Source organism: Giraffa tippelskirchi, chromosome 11 (assembly GCF_054371585.1).
Source record: "Giraffa tippelskirchi isolate mGirTip1 chromosome 11, T2T-mGirTip1v1.2.pri, whole genome shotgun sequence".
Lineage (NCBI taxonomy): Eukaryota > Metazoa > Chordata > Mammalia > Artiodactyla > Giraffidae > Giraffa > Giraffa tippelskirchi.
This window is the reverse complement of record NC_137285.1, coordinates 15,047,678-15,066,841: the sequence shown is the minus strand read 5'-3', so window position 1 is coordinate 15,066,841 and position 19,164 is coordinate 15,047,678. Positions and strand designations below refer to the sequence as shown.

The following is a 19,164-nucleotide window of genomic DNA, read 5'->3' as shown; positions in this document are numbered from 1 at the left end:
TCTCCATATTAAGTCTTTGAAATCTGGAGTGTATTTTGCACCTAGAGCTCATCTCAATTGGTACTGGCCGTGTTCCAAGTGTGGCCTGTGTCTGGTGGCCGCTGTGCTGGGGAGCGCAGCTCTGGTAGACCCTATGCATAGGACTTGCTCTGAAAGTGGATGTGTTGTATGCCTGGCTCAGGTTTGGAAGGGTCTTGCTGCCAGCACACAGTATCTGTGGCTAGTGCTGGCTAATGAGAGAAATGGGACAACTCTCTGCAGGGTCCCTCAGAGGCTGACTCTGACCTGGGTCCCTTGCAGACTTTGAGGTTCTCTGTGTATTAGAGATGGAAGAAATGCTAAACAGGGTCACAAAAGTGGGTAGTATGTTTTAAATATTTACATTCAACAAAATTGCATCTGAGGCATAGAAGATAAAGTGGTAATGTATAATCCTGTTAGGAGATATGGGAAGGAGTCTACATTTGGGGATTGTTGTTTATGAAAGGTATGGATCTTGGTTCTGGGAACTCTGATGTAGGGGAGCACTGGGGAATGTTTCATTGTGTTTCCATCTCAACAATTTAGCTGTTGTTTCGTGAGCTCTCATTACCATGCATCCTGTGATAAAAGTTAAAAAATGTGCATCTTAGAATTGATGAAATGTTCTAGGCTCTGGGCTAGTTGGCAGGGGTGTAATGGAAAGGAAAAAGAGACATAGCCTTTGGTCCTGTGAAGATCGAAATTAATCAAATAACCACACATAGGTGTTATACTCTTACATCCAGTAATTACAAACAGCATTACAGGCCATCAGGAGAAAGTGTAGGAAGCTATCAGAGCTTATTACCAGATTGATCTGATTAGTTTGCACTGTCAGGGAGGTGAGTGGGGTGAGAAGGGGGACTGGGGAGGCTTCCAAAGGACTGTTTGGATTGAAAACTAATTGGGGATTAAGATGGTAGAAGGGGTGGGAGGGGTTCCAGGAAGGGAGTGTGAGAGTGTGACCCTCTAGAGAACTTGAAGGGTCTAGAACCTTAGAGAACTAGAAGGCCTCTGTGGCTAAGGGAGCAAACAGGTGATGTAAGAAGAGACTCATAGCTTGGGCAGGTGGCAGCACTGTTCACAATAGGCAAAATGTGGAAACAATCCAACTGTCCATTAGCAGGTGAAGGGATGAACACAATGCGGTCCATCCATACAATGAAATATTATTCAGCCATAAAAAGGGACGAAATTCTGACACCTGCTACAATAAGGATGAACCTTGAAAATGTTATGTTAAGTGAAATAAGCCAGGCATGAAAGGACAACTATGGTATGATTCTACTGCTGTGAGGTGCCTAAAACAGGCCAATTCACACACAGAGAAAGGAGGATAGAGGTTGTCAGGTACTGGAGGAGGGAGATAAGGAGGTCGTGTTTGCTGGGGACACAGTTTCAGTTTGGGAAGTGGAAAGCTCCTAGAGATGGTTGGTGGCCAGAGTGGCAAAACAGTGTGAATGCACTTAATGCCACTAAACTGTACCCTTAAAATGTTTAAAATGGTAATTTTACGTTTTATATATATATATCTTACAACAATGACAAAAAAAGAGTTAGTCAGGAAAGCCGGGCGTGGGCACACTTTTTCTGTGAAGGGCCAGATAGTAAATATTTTCAGCTTCGCAGTCCAGGTGTTCTGCGGCGTCCCTGCCATTGTAGCGAAAGCGGCCACAGACAGTAGCTGAGTAAGTGGACATGGTGATGTCCCAGTAAAGCTTTGTTTATAAAAACAGGTGCCTGGCTGCATTTAGCTAACCCTAACCCTAACCCTAACCCTACGGGCTGTGGTATGCCCTGACAGAAGCCCAATTGTAAACAGTGAGGGATTCTCCCTCCTGAGGCCTGAAAGGGAAGCCCTTAAAGTGATTTAAGTGGAAGACACCATTGCATCTGATTTTAGGAAGGTTAGCAAGCTTCTGTGTGAAGTCTGGATTGGAAACACTGTTTCACTAGACCTATTTGGGACATCAGAGACCGAGGCAGAGGGCCAATGCTTTTTGATTGGAGGTCGGCTTGATTTTTATGGTTTCGTGAGATCCTGAGGGATTGGGGGTGCTGCTGAGACCTCAGGGTGAGGGCGTGGGGAGGGTTTCAGGGAGAGGCGTTTCAGGTTTGCTGGCCACGATGTCCCAAGATTATGCATCTTCCATACCCCTCCCTGTGTTGACCACAGAGCGAGGTGGAATTTAACCAGGAGGAGAGCCTGGCTGGGCAGACATACCATCTTCTAATCTATGAGGTGGGGGCGAAGTGAGAGAGGCTGGCCTTTGCCTGTTTGTTTTTTTCCCCAGCGTTATTGAGATGTAATTGACAAATAACACTCGGTAAGTTCAAGGTGTGCCATGTGATGACTTAGTACACACACATATTGGGAAATGATTACCACAATAAGGCTATTTAATACATCCATCACCTCGCATAATTACCTTTTGTGTGTGTGCAGTGAGAGCAGTTAAGACTTGCTCTCTTAGCAACTTTCAAGTACTAACAATACATATTGTTAAACAGTCAACACATGGTACACTAGATTCCCCAGTACCTATTCTTATACCTGGAAGTTGGTACTGTTTGACCAGCATCTCCTCATTTCTCCCACCCCCGTAGCTCTTGGCAATCACCATTCTACTGTTTCTATGAATTCAGTGGTTTTAGATTCCCCGTGTAACTGAAACCATAGTATTTGTCTTTCTCTGACTTATTTCCCTTAGCCTAATGCTGTCAAGGTCAATCCACATTGTTGCAAATGGCAGGATGTTTTCTTTTCTATGGTTGAATAATATTCCATTGTGTGTGTTATATATATGTATATATGCCATATTTTCTTTATCTATTCATCCATTGGTGTGTATTTAGGTTGCTTCCATGTCTTGGCTATTGTGACTAATGCTTCAGTGAACATGGGGGTGCAGATATCTCTTTGAGGAGATAATTTCATCTTCTTTGGCTATATACTCAGAAGTGGGATTGCTGGGTCGTGTGGTAGTTCTGTTTTTAAGTTTTTGAGGAATCTCCATGCTGTTTTGCATGGTGGCTGCACCATTTACATTCTTATCAACAGTGCCTAAGGGTTCCCTTTGCTCCACATCCTCACCCACACTTGGTATCACTTGTCTTTTTCATGGTAGCCATTCTGGCAGGTGTGGAGTGATGATATCTCATTGTGGTTTTGTATTTCCTTGATGATTAGTGATACTGAACCCTTTTTCATATAAATGTTGACCTTTTGTAACTTTGTAAATCTTCTTTGAAAAAATGTCTACTCAGGTATTTTGCCCATGTTTTAATTGGATCTTTTTTTTTTTTGCTATTGAGTTGTAGGGGTTCCTTATGTATTTTGGATTTTAACCCCTTAGCAGACATATGATTTGCAAGCATTTTCTCACATTCTGTAGATTGTCTTTTCATTTTTGTTTCTTTTGCTGTGCAGAAACTTCTGAGTTTCATATAGTCCCACTTACTTTTCCTTTTGTTTCTTGTGTTTGGTGTCATATTCAAAAAATCATTGCCAAGACCAGTGTTAAGGAGCTTACTTTTTTGGTCTATTTTTTAAATTGAAGTATAGTTGCTGTACAACATTTTATGTTACAGGTATATAATATAAAGATTCACAATTTTTAAAAGTTATACTCCATTTATAGTTATTAGAAAATATTGGCTATCTTCCCCATGTAGTGCAACATATCCTTGTAATTTATTTTATACCTAATAGTTTCTACCTCTTACCCCACTACCCTCTATTGTCCCTCCCTCCTTCCCTCTCCTCAGTGGTAACCGCTAATTTGTTTTCTGTGTCTGTGAGTCTGCTTCTTTTTTGTTATCGTCACTAGTTTGTTGTATTTTTTTTTTTTACATTTTACATATAAGTGATATCATGCAGTATTTATTTTTCTCTGACTTATTTCACTTAGCATAATGCCTTCCGAGTCCATCCATGTTGCTGCTAATGGCAAAATTTTATTCTTTTTTATGGCAGAGTAGCATTCCATTGTATACATATACCACACCTTCTTCATCCTTTCATCTGTTGATGGACTCTTAGGTTGCTTCCATATCTCGGCAGTTGTAAATAATGTTTCTATCAACATTGGGGTATATGTATCTTTTTGAATTAGTGTTTTTTATTTTTTTGGATATATACTCAGGAGTGGGCTTCCCTGGTGGCTCAGATGGTAAAGAATCTTCCTGCAGTGCAGGAGACCCAGGGTCAATCCCTGGGTTGGGAAGATTCCCTGGAGAAGGGAATGGCTACCCACTCCAGTATTCTTGCCTGGAGAATCTCATGGACAGAGGAACCTGGTGGGCTACAATCCATGGGGTCACAAAGAGTCCAACACAATTGAGCAACTAACACACACACACCAGGAATGGAATTGCTAAGTCACATGGTAGTTATCTTTTTAGTTTTTTGAGAATCCTCCATACTGTTTTCTGTAGTGGTTGTTCCAATTTACATTCCCACCAACAGTATACGAGGGTTCACTTTTCTCAAGGGGCTTATTTTAATGGGCTGTGACCAGTGTTAAGAATATGAAATAGACTATCCCAGACTCAATTATGTTGGAATGCATTGCCTTTAGTGAGGCTGTTTTAGTACTGCTTTGTGAAACTTGTGTCAGATATACAGTCATCCCTCTGTATCTGTAGATGATGGGTTCTGGGACCTGTCGAGGAAGTCCTGGAGTTGGCCCTTCATTTCCATGGTTCCAACCACAGATCATGTATGATTTATTGAAAAAAAATGTGTAAGTAGCCCATGCAGTTCAAACCTGTATTGTTCAAAGGTCAACTATATACAGATTTTTTTCTTTCTCTGGGGGTTCTTCTCGCTCTGGGTAGCTTTGGTTTAGGGATAAACCCCACAGGGGAGCAGGTGAGAAGGTTTGAGAGGGTGGCCTTTCATCCTGTGGAATGTGGCCAGAGGCACATCCAGAATTGCTCAGCTCATTCCGGTTTCAGTTAGTCTGTTTAGTATCTGATTTCTTCTCTCCTTCTGTCTGGTAGCCCTGCTGTGGATGGTACTTTGCTGCCAACTTGGCAGTTTTTAGGCTGCTTTTATTTCCTCTCTGTGGGATGTGGGGTTTCAGAATGACTTTCTCAACTTTTTAGAGGTCTTTCTAAACAGAACTGAATCTTTCAAAACCATAATTTCCTATGAGTTTTTCAGCACCAGCACCCTGGTAGGTCATGGGTTGGAGGAAGGCTGTGTTTGAGATCATTTATCCTGGTCACTCTCAGGCATACCCACAGTGGTGTTTAGCAGAGATCTGTTGGGGTTCAATCCTGTCCCCAGTAGCATCTCATGGGCATTTGTAGGAAAAGCACGGCAAGAAAACAAGAATATATTTGCAATAGTATGTCTCTCATCAGTGGAAGCCTTTCAGCCCAGGTATGATGGGCTGGATCACAACTGTTGTAATCAGTCTTGATCTGTTTTGGTCTGTGATCAAATCAAAACCATTTCTCCTGCTTTGAATGCATTCTCAAAGATGTTTTTCCGTTCTTTTTTTCCTTTTTTCTTTTCTTTTGCATTTGAGTTTATGAGTATGATTTTACTCCTGTGACATTACTAAAACACACACACATGCACATACACAGAGGAGGAAAAACTATTTTTTTCCTCTGGTAAAGTGATACCTGATTATTGTGGAAATTGAGACAACACAGGAAATATGATGAAGACAGTGGAAAGTATATGCTAGTCCTTTTGTTTTACACACACACACACACATAACACGCATTCTCACAGGGGTGAAGTCACTCCCAGTGGGGCACAGATTGACTTTTAGGGGAGAGAGGTGGGAAAAAAATCCTTGATATAATCATTTGAAAATCTCCATAGAGCAATATACATATAGATACTCAGTATATCTGTGGTATTCAAATTTCCTTGGGAGTTGGGGGTGATGATTAGAAAAACCATCTAAATAGTTTCTTTAGGGGTCATTGAAAAAAAGTCTAGGAAATGCCTACATAGATCTGTGGATATAATCCTGTGGATAGAGTTAGGCATAAACATTGAGGGTTGTTAAGTCTCCCCAATGTTCTTAGTGATCTTTCTTTCTTCTCCACCAGCCTTCGTGGCCACATTTACATAGGTAAACTGGCACTGGTTCCTTACATTCAGCCGTATGAAAAGTTAAGAGGGAGCAACCTCAAAGACTCTGGTTGTCTTGGCCTTCAGTACCTGCATTCCATGGTCATAGTGTTGGAAGAAAGAAAAACCTAGCAATTCTTAAGAGTGTGATGAGTTGTCTGTCTTTAATCCTCCCATTTGTCCCTCCATCACATAAATGACTTGCTTTCTCTTGTCAGAGCATATGAAAGGGTAAACTGGATTTCTGTAAACTGAATCAACTTTTAAATGCATAGGAGTAGCTCAGTATTAAAAAAGAATTCTATTGTAACCCTCTCCCCCTTTTGGCAAATTCTTTTTTAAAGGTAGTTTCCAATTATAATTTTGTTTTAACTACACAGTTAATTCTCAAGTACAGCTTCATTTGGAAAGTAAAAGCAATATAAAATGTAAACCATCCGAGGTCAGAGTCCCGTTCCCCTTGCCACAGAGAACACCTAAGCTTCTCTTAATAAGAGTCCTTGTGTATGTGTGTCATGTTTGTGTGCATCTGTGATATCTCTACTTCCCTCTCTTCGTAACTGGAACCACACTGTATGGCTTTTCCAGTGTGACTTGCTTTAGTTAGTCCTGCATAAATATAAACATCCCACTTATGACTTTCTCACGTCTTATCTCTTTTAGAAATTCTTTTGTCTCCCCAAAGCTCATCTAGAACATTGTTCCTATCTCTGCTTTCAGCCCTCTGTATCATTTCTGTATGAGCACAATTCCCCTCTGCCCTTCTGGGACAGAGTATGAAAACCTCAGCTGACCTGGAAACAAGGAGAACAGGCTGGATGAAACCCACACTCAGTCCTCATTCTGACCCTTCATTCCAGTGAGTTCACATTTCTATATCTGAGATCTATGCCATTTGTAGTTCGTATGAAAACAGATTCTCCTCAACAGATTCCTTATGGAAATAAGACTTCAACGGGACTCTCTTCATTTATTTTAGAAAACTAATGGGCAAGCACTTAGACTCTCTGATACACACCTACAGATCATTGTGCTAATTATTACAACACTCACTAATATATTTATAAGGGCAAGAGTGAGTGATTAGTTTATATACCATAGCATATTCATTAAAATAGGAAGACTTCTGCTAGGCTCATGCATGGGATTCTTTTAGGTCTAACTAAGCATTCAGACACACAAGGTTAATACTGATCACACTTGGCATCCGATTGATGTCGGGCAGCATCAGGCATCTCTTCTTTGGGTCCCTGGGGGTTGCTCTTCCTTGCCCTCACCTCCAAGTGGTGGTTCAAATGCAAGGTGGTGACATACACATTAAGCAGGTGTGAGAACCATCCTGACTTAGGGCAGGAGGATGCTGGTAAAAACTCCATCAGTATAGCTGCTAGGCCTCCACAGGGGATGTGCCCAGCTAGAACAGTCATGCTGCTCCAGGATCCCCGAAGACTGTGGATTCCTCATCAGGTATTTCAGGTTCATACCGAGAACTCCCAGTCTATATGCAGTTTACCCATCAGAGGCCAATTCTGCCACTAGCAACGGGGTCTGTTAACAGAGTCGACATTCCCCTTTGAGATTCAAAGGATTAGAGCTAGAAAGTCAACCCAATGTCACATTCCCATCTGCAGAAGATGAAAAGGTTGAGTTCACCCTTCACCTACAGCTTCTCTTGAAAAATCCTGTCGTTTTTAAATGTCTCTGATTCACAGTGAATTTATTATTTTGAATCAGTGAGGTCTTTAATAAGGTCTTTTATAACTCATATAATAATATATAACATGTATACATTATATACAGTCCATCACTTCATGGCAAATAGATGGGGGAAACAGTGGAAACAGTGGCTGTGAAAGTCATTTAGAATAAGTTTGGCTTTCCAGATATTAACAAGGCTATCTCTCTCTGTTTGCCCCAGAGGCTTATAAACACACCACAATGAATTATCCATTGCTACTCTCCTATTGACATAGAATCTCAGAAGTTCCACAGTGATAACTCAGCTGGACAATGTGCTGATTGTGTTATGATGTCTTGTGGTGAAGTGTGTTGTGGGTTGGGAAACAGGTATTTTGTTTGAGGTGCCTTGTACAAGGAATAACTGAATTTATTATAGGTGAGACTTGTTCTATGTAGAGTCATTCTGCTTCCCCAGCCCTTCCTCTGTCTCTTGTTATTTCTTTTTAATAAGTTGAGAGTTTCCTCAGATCTCTCATAACAACTCCACCTGGGGTAGCTCCCAGTTTTAGAAGGAGCCTGGGGCAGCCCCAGGGCTTCCCAGGTGGTGCTAGTGGTAAAGAACCCACCTGCTAATGCAGGAGACATGGGTTCAATCCCTGGGTCAGGAAGATTCCCTGGAGGAGGGCATGGCAACCCACTCCAGTCTTCTTTCCTGGAGAAATCCCCATGGATAGAGGAGCCTGGTGAGCTATAGTCCATAGGCTTGTCCAGAATTGGACACAACTGAAGCGACTTAACATGCGTGCATGGGACAACCCCAGTGTTGCTGATGACTAGCTTGTGACTGCCAGCAAGTCCTGTAGGAGCTATTGCTTCCAGTGAGAGGAACATATGTATGCCCACATTTCGGGGCAGGTGAGGCCCTGCCTGTCCCTGCCTGGCTGGATGTTACCTACAACTTTTGGTGGACAGACCCTGTGCATACCTCTCACACGTGTGTCTCTGCTTGAGGGCTTTTTGGGGCCAGTGGGCGTGTTTTGCTTGAGCGCAGGGCAGCCCACGCCCCCAGGAGCAAACTTCAATCAACAGGGGTGAGAGTGCATGTGTAAATCTGTCCTCAGTGAGGCCATTCTGATGTGTTCTCTTGGAGGGTTCTCGGAGGGGGCATGTCCCAGTTGCCCGTGGTGGTACAGACCCACCATGACACATCTTCCGTAAGCTTCTTTCCTTCCCTTCCTCCCCTCTCCGCTTCATCATGTTTCTGGGGGCCACTTCCCAAGTGTCCTACTTGTACCCCAGAACCTCCCTCAGGGTCTGATTTTGGGAGAAACGGAACTAATTCAGGAATAAAGGTAATCATTTATATAATCGCATTAAGCTCTACACAGAGCTCTGTGGACACATTTCTACTTAAAAGATTTGCCGATTGGACAATTGTTATAATAATGCAAATTATAGCTGTCACATGTATATTGTATAGCTTACTGTATGCTGGCACTTTACGTGGTGTATTTTATTTAATCCTCAAACATTCCACTTTACAGGCAAGGAAATTGGCTTTAAGAGAGAATGTACTGCCTCCAAACTAATTCAGACTAGTTAAGTACAGAATTGGGGTTCCTTCTAACCCAAAGTCCATGGTGCCATTGGGGGATGGGGTGAGTAGGGGCCATGGGCCCTGGAGTCAAGGGATGTGGTTAGCATCCTGACTTTACCACTTGTTGGCTGTGTGACCCTGTAAGTTGATTACCCTCTGTCAGCCTTGATTTTTTCATCTATATGAGATTCATATGGTTCCTGGTTCATAACATTGTTGAAAGAGTTAATATATGTCAAGTGCTTAGAACAGTGCCTGACCCACAGCAGGGGCTAAATAAGTGCTCCTCATTGTCACTATTTAAAGAAAATACCAGAATCCATGATAATAACTTTGGTTATTTGTAGGTTTCCTGCAGGGGAATAATCCATTAATAATACTGTGAGGCATAGAAAAGAGGATCTCATAGGACCCCTGCTGCTTTTAAGGAGCTTCAGTTCCAGTTTGAGAAGACCAGCATATCGTTAAGGCCTAATCTTAATAATGTAAGGCAGCTCAAACACAAAAATAGATTTGGAAGTAGAGACAAAACTTAACTAATTTGTCACCCCCAGCCCCGGGCTCCAAGTGCTTCTGCACAGGACAGCTGTGAGTGGCCACATCGCCATGGCTTTCCTCTGTTCCTTCCCTTCTCGCGAGCTGAGTTAGAAAACTTTTCTGCTAGATCTTTGGCTTTCCATAAGCCAAGCTCTAGGCTGGAACCACAAAGTTCATATCAGGCTTTAACTGGGGCACTGCTTTCCTTTCCTCCCATGTTGTGGGACATATAATATGACTGATACTGTCTTATGAGTCTACCAGCCCATCATCTGTAACCCAGTTACAGGTGGGGTAGGTCCTGGTACCCAGAGTGCATGGATACATGGGAAAAGCATCACTGTAAATTCAAGGATGTAGAGAACTGACAATTACTGAATACATATATGGAGGGCCTGACACTCCGCACGCACGCGCATGCATGTGTGTGTGTGTGTGTGTGTACGCGCGTGCATGTGTGCTTGCGCTTAGTGGTTCAGTTGTGTCCAACTCTTTGCGACCCCTTGGACTATAGCCCAATAGGCTCTTCTGTCCATGGCATTCTCCAGCAAGAATATTGGAGTGGGTAGCCATTCTCTTCTCCAGGGAATCTTCCCTACCCAGGGATTGAACCTGGGTCTCTTCCATTGCAGGCAGTTTCTTTACTGTCTGAGCCACCAGGAAAGCCTGACATTCCACATGTGGTAGGGTAATTGCTTCTCATTGTAAACGGGAGAGGTCATCATCTTTATCCCCATTTTACAGATTAAAAAACTGAGGTTCAGGGAGGCTGACCAGTGTTGTGCAGCTTTGTACGCAGCAGAGGCAGGATGGGAACCCAGCCTGACTCCAGAGCTTTTGTTACTGTGCCACACTGGATGTGGCTTGCACCCAGCAGATGGTGTAGAAACCAAAGATTATAGGAATCATATGCACTAGGGACCATGGGGGCGTGCTTGCTGGCTTGGGACAGTCAGCACCTACAGATGGGGATGTTTGGTAATAAAATGAGGGGAGTGGAGATTTCAAGAGATGCTCTTGGCACTTCCCACGAGCATCTTGATTTGTAACCCAGGGGCCAGGTTGAAAGCATCCAGGCAGTAGAGAATCTTCTGCTCCCCTCAGTCCCCTCAAATTAAAAGGACTCTACCATGCTTCTGAAATCCTGGCCATTTTAGAGCCTGCTTGTCCATCAGTGACTTAAAAGTAGTAAGCCACAAGGCTAAGTGTGCAGGCAGTAGAGCCAAACAGACTTGGGTTCACATCCCAGTCATGCAACCTCCTGGCCAGATTTCCCTGGAAAGATAACTTGTCTGAGCATTCATTTTCTCTTTTGCAAAATAGAGATGGTTATAGTATTTAGAGTACAGAGTTATTGGTGAAGGTTCAGTGCTATGGGTATATACTGTAGCGCATGCACTCACAGAATATACCCACGCAGTCACTGTGTGTATAGACTAGCCTTGTAGTCAGCCTGGAGGCAAGGGAGGAGCCCTGTGTTCCTTTTGTCATCCTTGCCATTTGTAATCCAGTTCTTCTCATCTCTGGTCCGCCCTTTCCCCCTCTGAGAAGTTCATCATGGCCTGGGTTCCAAAAACAGATTCTTCCACTGTCAGTGACAAGAGCTGGAGGGTGACCCCAATCCTCAGTGAAGATGGGGTGTCCTGCTTCCTCAGCTTCTTCAGCAGAGGCTGGTGGTGATGAGGTGCTCTGCCGGGAGCCTGAGCAGTGTACTAAAGACTTTGTTATTAGGATTTCTGTGTGTTTATGGGGGATACGTGGTAATTAGCTAATTGTATTGTATGGGAGAGACAAGTCCTTGACCTTGACCTGGAGAGGCTGGAAGTTCAGATTCTCCTGGAGGGGAGGGGTCCAGTTCCCTTCAAGAGCTCACAGAGGTGATTGAGTAAATGTCATGACCCCAGGCATGTACTCCCAGATTAGCCACACTCTGTAGAAGTGAAGTAGGATGTTTATCAGCTGCATTCTGATCACAGATTTTGGCTCAGTTATCTGGTATGTGGGTTTCTTCATGAGGTGACTGTTCTTGCAGGGGAGGATGGCTTTGGTTCAGCGGAGAGGGACTCATTGATGAGCATTCGTCTACTCCTGTCTAGATTTTAAAGAGTGACAGAGTTGGTTGTGCTTTCAAATACTTGGGAGGGAAAAGTCTCTTTAAAGGTCCCTTAAAGTCTGTTTAAAAAATGTTTTTGAAATTATTTCAGGCTTGTAGAAAATTTGAAAGAATACTACAAAGAATTCCTTCCTAATTCTTTTCACCCAGATCCCAAACATTAATATTTTATCACATTTGCTTTCTCCCTTTATCCACCCATTTATCCATCTGCCTGTCCATCCATCCATCCATCCATCCATCGATATTTCTTTCTGAACCATTCAGAATAAATGGCAGACAAATACCCCTTTGATCCTACCTTCTTCAGTATGTATTTCCTAAAATCAAGAGCATTCTCTTAAATAATTACTATATAATTCCCCAAATCAGAAAATTAACACTGATGAAGTACTTTAATCTAATCTCAGACTTTATCCAAATTTCCGTTGTCTTCCTAATGCTCTTAATAGCAAAAGAAAAATCCAAATCAGGCATTGAATCCAGTTATCATGACCCCTTAGATTTCTTTAATTGAAAGAGTTCCTAAGATATGCTTTATCTTGTAGACCATCTCTCAGTTTAGGTTTATCTGATGTTTCCTTATGTTTGGGTTCAGGTTATACAGTTTAGCAAGAATGTCACAGAAGCCATGTGGAATTCTCAGTGCATCACAGCAGGAAACACATGTTGATTTGTCCCATTCCTGGTGATGGTAGTTATGATCATCTGGTGAAGGTGGCATCCAAGGGAGTGCTCCACAATAAAGTTATTATTTTGCTCATTAAAATTAGTAAGCATCTTGTGGGGAGATACTTTGAAACTATGGAAGTCTTTTGTTACTCTTCAAAATTTCACCCCTCATTTTAGCATCCATTACTGATGATTTCTTGCCTGAATCTGTTATCATGATGGTTTCCAAATGGTCCTTTTCTAATTCCATCATTTATTTCACATTTGAAAGAAAGAGTTTTCCCTTCTCCTACTTGATTTATATCAGTGGGGTCTCGTGGATTCTTAGCTTATTCATTAGGTTATAATACTTTACATAATATCATTATTTATCTTGCTACTCAAATTGTATCAGATTTGCCCAGTGGAAGCCCCATTAAACTGGCTCCTGCATCCTTCAGATATGTTCTCATCTTTCTTTAAGCATTGCCTTATTTTCTGGCACAGAAAGTTGTGAAATCTCTATCTGAAGGCAGGTGGTTTTTATTTTTTCCCCAAGTGCAAGATACTATGTGTAAAGAGCTGAACACTAGGCCTCGTGCAAAGTAAGTGTTAACTCTTACTATTCATGTCATCACTGTGTTGTTATGATATGCAAGCCCTTGACTCTCCTCCCTCCTGATCTTTTTCTAGCAGCAGCAGGCAGGCAGGTTCTGCCAGACACAGCTGGCTGTCACAAAGGCACAAAGGCTGTCTCTTCTGGTGCCCAGACTCTTAACTCACTCCAATACAGTGTTCAGGGGGTATCCCCTTAGGGTTCCAGTTTTTTTTTTTTTGAGAAATTAGAAAGTTTGTAGAAAGATGTAATGACTCATATAATGGACACTTAGGTTCCCATTACTCAGAATGAACATGCTTTAACATTTTGTTCTATTTGCACTGCCCCCCAAATAACAACAATAGCAACAACAGAAACTGACAGATAAAGTTGAAGATCCCTCTGAAAACTCAGACTCATTCCTGCCACTTCTCAGAGGCAGCCACAAATTCATTCCAGAGTGTGTCTTTCCTGTGTGTGTGTATTATTTTGTGTACTTAAAATTTTTATGTAACTGGTATGTACATGTGTGCATATCATTGTTTCTTGCTTTCCTTCAAGATGTCTCTGAGACCTTTCCATGTTGATATATACATAGCTTCATGTTATTCACATTTCAATGGCTGTATTGTATATTACACAAGTATACAATATGTGTATACAAATATACTATAGTCACATATTTATTGATCCCCCCATTGATGGACATCTGGGTTGCTATTAAATCTTTACCGTAGCAACCAGTGAGCGGGTAGACACATCCAGTGTGGGTGACACACATGTACAAGTTCATGGAGGTAGAAAGTTGTGTTTTGAGCTGAATATAGAAGATTTTGGATTGCAGACTGGGGAGAAGTACAGTCTTCCCTGTGGCTTTCCTGTTGGTTAATCTTCATACTTCCCTCTAAGCCATGGAGCATGGTTCTTGGTGAGGAGGAAACTCTCCTACTCTGGAATAAACTTATTGGAATTTACCATGGAAATGTATCCATACACCTTATTAATTTTAAAAGTTCTTGGGATGGGATGAGAATGAGATGGAATTTGTTCAAATGCAACATGAATTCAACAAACTATTTACTGGGCCCCTTTCATGATCCAGCCATGGTGATAAGCATGGTGGACAGAGAGATGAGCATGGAGGCAAGTTTCCCTAGTCAGTGTCAAAGTGCTAAAGAAAGAGTAGAGTTTACTTTGTAAAAAAATTTATTTTATTGAGGTATAGTTGATTTGCAATGTTGTATTAATTTCTGCTGTGCCACAAAATGATTCAGTTATACATATATATACATTCTTTTTTATACTCTTTTCCATTATGGTTTATCATAGGATATTGAAACTAGTTCCCTGTGCTATACAGTAGGGCCTCATTGTTTATCCATCCTCTATATAACAGTTTGCATCTATTAACCCCAAACTCCCAATTCATCCCTCTCCTACCTCCCTCCCTGCTTGGCAACCACATGTCTGTTCTCTGTGTCTGTGAATCTGTTTCTGTTCACATAGATGAACTTTCATAGATAAGTTCATATTTTAGATTCCACATGTAAGTGATATCATATGGTAGTTGTCTTTCTTTTTCTGACTTACTTCACTTAGTATGATCACCTCTAGGTCCATCTATATTGTTGCAAATGGCATTCTTTCTTTTTTATGGCTGAGTAATATTCCACCACCACACATACACATACACACACACACACACACACACACCACATTTTCCACATCTTCCTTAACTGTTCATCTGTCTGTGGACATTTCAGTTGTCTCCATGTCTTGGCTATTATGGATAGTGCTGCTATGGACATAGGAGAGCATGTATCTTTTTGACTTATAGTTTTGTCTGGGTGTATGCCCAGGGGTGAGATTGCTGAATCATATGGCAACTCAATTTTTAGTTTTTTGAGGAACCTCCATTCTGTTTTCCATAGTGACTGCACCAACTTACATTCCCATAAGAGGATGACTTTACATTTTTGAAGAAAGAAATATTTGTTCTCCCCAGGCAGAAGGGAACAGTGCCAAGGAAAGCTCAAGTGAATAAGTGATACTAGGTTACCTTTTAATGGCACCTTGTGGGACGTGATTGACTTGGCTGGGCACAGAGAATGGGGAGAAATTTCAATACCCATTTTACTTGATTCAGCTATGGTCAAAGGACCAAAGGTAAGGTTGGCATGTCTGCTATGTGTAAGACTGGCCATTCCCCTTCCAGTTCCAGGGGCAGGCATTTTTCATGGACCCTGTTAATGACTTCAGAATCCTTCTCAACATAACACCTTGGGAAAGTCACTATCAGTCAGTTGAAGCTGGAATGTTCGATTAATTAATGTTTGTGCATTTCCATCCCTCCCCAAAGCCCTTCTTTCAGTTGATTAGAACCAATGGTTCTCTTGATGAGCATGTGACTTCAAATATGAAACAAAGACAGATAAGAAAAAGCTGGAGAAAGAGTGTCACCCTTAAGCTGTTAAAGATATTTCTTACCTACTGTTATAGATCAGCCTGTGGTTTTGTGGTGCCGTGATTATCTTATAGATGCACTCTCCCCAAATCATCCAGAAGTGTCGTCCTGTGGGCCCATTGTTCATGCAAGCCCAGAGCTGCTTGGCCGCAAGTGGAGTGAGACATTTTGCACAGCACTGATATCAGAGCTGTGTGTTCACACAGTGAAATCAGGCTCCACCTGACACTCTGTACCACTGTGTGCCAGATGGAAGGACTTGATGATTGAGTTTCATTCATTCATTCATGCATCCTTTTGAATGTATAACAATAGTTGTTGTTATTACCACAATTAAAGGGAAAGCATTAGAATTAAACTCAGGATTGAGGTGCCTAGGAATAAATGTCCGTCTTGCATACAGAAAACTGCAGTGTTTCCTGATTGACTTCATTCACAGAGTAGAATTTATGGGTCTTTTTTTATCTTTCTTTGTGTTAATGATGTTGAGTTTTTGCTTCTCTTTGCTCTGCCTCTCTCTCTCTTTGCTCTGCCACTGGCAGGCGCCAGACTTCTGGGAGGGAATGTCACTTGACTGCCAGATTAAATACCCCAGATCTATTCACTCTAGAGAATGGTATCATTTTTGGAAAAAACAAACAGGAGGCACTGTTCTCTATCTTGCTATCTGGCCTGTCTGATAGAATTTGAGACAAACCTTTTATTGTAATAAATGCGAAGACAGAAAAGTTCCTCCCAGGGCCAGCTTCACCCCTGTGTTTGGCTCCCAGATGGCAACTTGAGTCATAGAGGGCAGCTGCCCAGCACTTTGATTTAAGATAATGGGGGCCAGGATGCAGGAGTGATATCAGCGTGGGGTGGAACAGTCACACTGAGGCAGGGTTATAAGTGAGGCCTTTGAGAGCCAAGGCAGAAGTTGAGAACAAGCCTGGGCACAGCTGAGACCCAAGAAATACATCCAGAAAACTGGAACCCATGATGGAGAAGCTGTTGGAAGCCAAGTGTGTGGCCTCAGCATGCAGGTGCGAGATAGCCATGAAACAGTCATGACTATCCTTATGGAAGGTACTCTATGTTCCCTTCTGTGCCCCCTGTGGTCAGGGGCCAGTCGTGGGTCCACCGCAGAGTAATATCAGGCCCCATCTGACATTCTGTACTACTGTATACCAGATGGAAGGATTTGATGTTTTGAGCTTCATTCATTCATGTATCATACATTTTTGCCTCCCTGGTGAGCAAATGATCCTCACTTTCCAGGAGCTTACAACTGAGCAGAAAGGGATGGTCAGTTAGCAGACTAAAATAGTAGTGTGTGCTGAGCCTTGGGGGCTGTCTTGGAAGTGACAGTAGGATTTAAAGTACGGGTCCCGACTTGGAACAGTCCATCCCCAACTGGTAGTGACCTTTTCTTCTCTTCTCTCCTTGTGTTTTCCCTGAAACCATTCCCCAGGACATATTTTAGGGCTTCTTTGTTCATTGGATGGGCCAATATTTGAGCCTTCCCTCTTTTCTCTGTTTATCCCAGGAGAATAATGCTGCTGGGAAGTGTCATGACCAAGTTGCCAACAGCCTGAATTAGTTGTACCCTATTTAATGGTATTATTGGGCTCTCCAGCCCTGCATCACTCACTCATATACTGATTCTTTCATTCAGAAAATATGTATTTTTCTAGCACTTAGGACGTGTAGGATCTGTGTGAGAAGCTGGGGAAGCAGAGTTGCAAAAACAAAATAGTATTCCTTTCAAGGAGCTCAGGATTTAGAGGATACAGACTAGAAACCTATATTATAACTCAGTGGGGAAGGGTCTGGAGTAAGGGAAGTAAGGGTAGGACTTAAGGAGCCCAAGTGAGGATAACCCAAAACATTTGAGGAAGCCAGGGACAGCTTTGTGGAGGAACCATTATCTCAGGCAGCAGTGGAAAAGCTTTCTGTAGCTTTCTGTAGGGGTCAGGTAGTAAAAACATCAGCCTCTGCAGCCCAGTGGGCTCTCTGACATCCACTCAGCTCTGCAGTTGTAAGTGAAAGCAGCCATGGATGGTATGCAAATGAATGGGTGTGGCTGGGTTCCAATAAAACTTTATTTACGAAAAACTCAAAGTCGCTCAGTCGTGTCCAACTCTTTGCGACCCTGTGGACTGTACAGTCCATGGAACTCTCCAGGCCAGAATACTGGAGTGGGTAACCTTTTCCTTCTCCAGGGGATCTTCCCAACCCAGAGAACAAACCCAAGTCACCTGCACTGTAGGCGGATTCTTTACCAGCTGAGCCACAAGGGAAGCCCAACAATACTGGAGTGGGTAGCCTATCCCTTCTCCATAGGATCTTCCTGACCCAGGAATCGAACTAGTGTCTCCTGTGTTGGAGACAGATTCTTTACCAACTGAGCTATCAGGGAAGCCCTACAAAAACAAGTGGTGGGCCAGATTTGGCCTTTGGGCTGTAGTGTGCCCGTTCTTGGCCCAAGATGAGACCTGTAGAGTGAGTGGAAGTTGTCTAGGTGAAGAGAGAAGGGGAAAGGTGTGCAGGCAGAATGGCAGGTGGAAAGGCCTGAAAGGGAGGGCTGCTTGGGGAGCTGAAAATATTTGTGTGACCAGACTGTGGTGTGTGTGTTTTTGTGTGCGTGTGTGTGGTCTGCTGTGTGTGGTGTGGTGTGGTGTGGGGTAAGAGGGAGGATTAAGGAGAAGCTGTTGGGGAGTTTGGAGTGTCTCCCCGAGGTGATTGGTAGGGAGCCTCTGAAGGGACTCTCAGCGCTGAGGAGCAGGACCTGTCATGAGTCATTTTAGCTGAGAGGCATTTTGGCCTCGAGGCCTCAGTCCAAATGCTCTGAGCTCTTTTCTTCATGTTTTCCATTAATTAATTCTTTCAGGTATGTGGTGCCCTTTCCAGGACACAGGAGACTATGGCTCTGGTAACATGAGAGGTCGTACCATCTGCTCCTGGCAGCTGATAGTAGAGAAGGGGGCCCCTGACCCCACGTTTAGAGCTGCTCATTTCCTCCAGTACCTCCTGGCCTGCGGTTCCCTATGGGCCCCGTCAGGACTCTGTAATTTAGAATGAACGTGGCTGAGGGCTCTCCCCCCAGCAGCAGTGAGTTCTCCACCCCCTCCTCCTGCTCTCCTCAGACTGGAGGTATTTCTCAATACTAACTCGAATTAATGGAGGAAGAATAAAAGTTTTAGTAACTCTTGAGGCATCCAGCTGGGGCCCTGGATGCTGCGAACAGGCAAGGTTAATGTTCTAGAATGGTGCTTAATGATTGTCAGGAAGCTGTCAGCAAATCCTTCCCTCCAGCCCTGGTTGTGTTTCGGGATCGTGACTCTGACATTAGAGAGAGATGGCCTTTAGGTGTCTGTCCACTGAATCAGGCACAGGTGTGTTGATATCACCTCGCCAGCCTGGATTT

At 42.9% G+C, this 19,164-nt stretch overlaps 1 protein-coding gene across 3 annotated transcripts in view; it reads left to right on the top strand.

Annotated features, from left to right (window-relative positions):
• The window catches only part of KSR2 (kinase suppressor of ras 2), a 476,682-nt gene that overhangs the window by 197,183 nt on the left and 260,335 nt on the right, over positions 1-19,164 (top strand). The gene's annotated exons all lie outside the window — the stretch shown is intronic.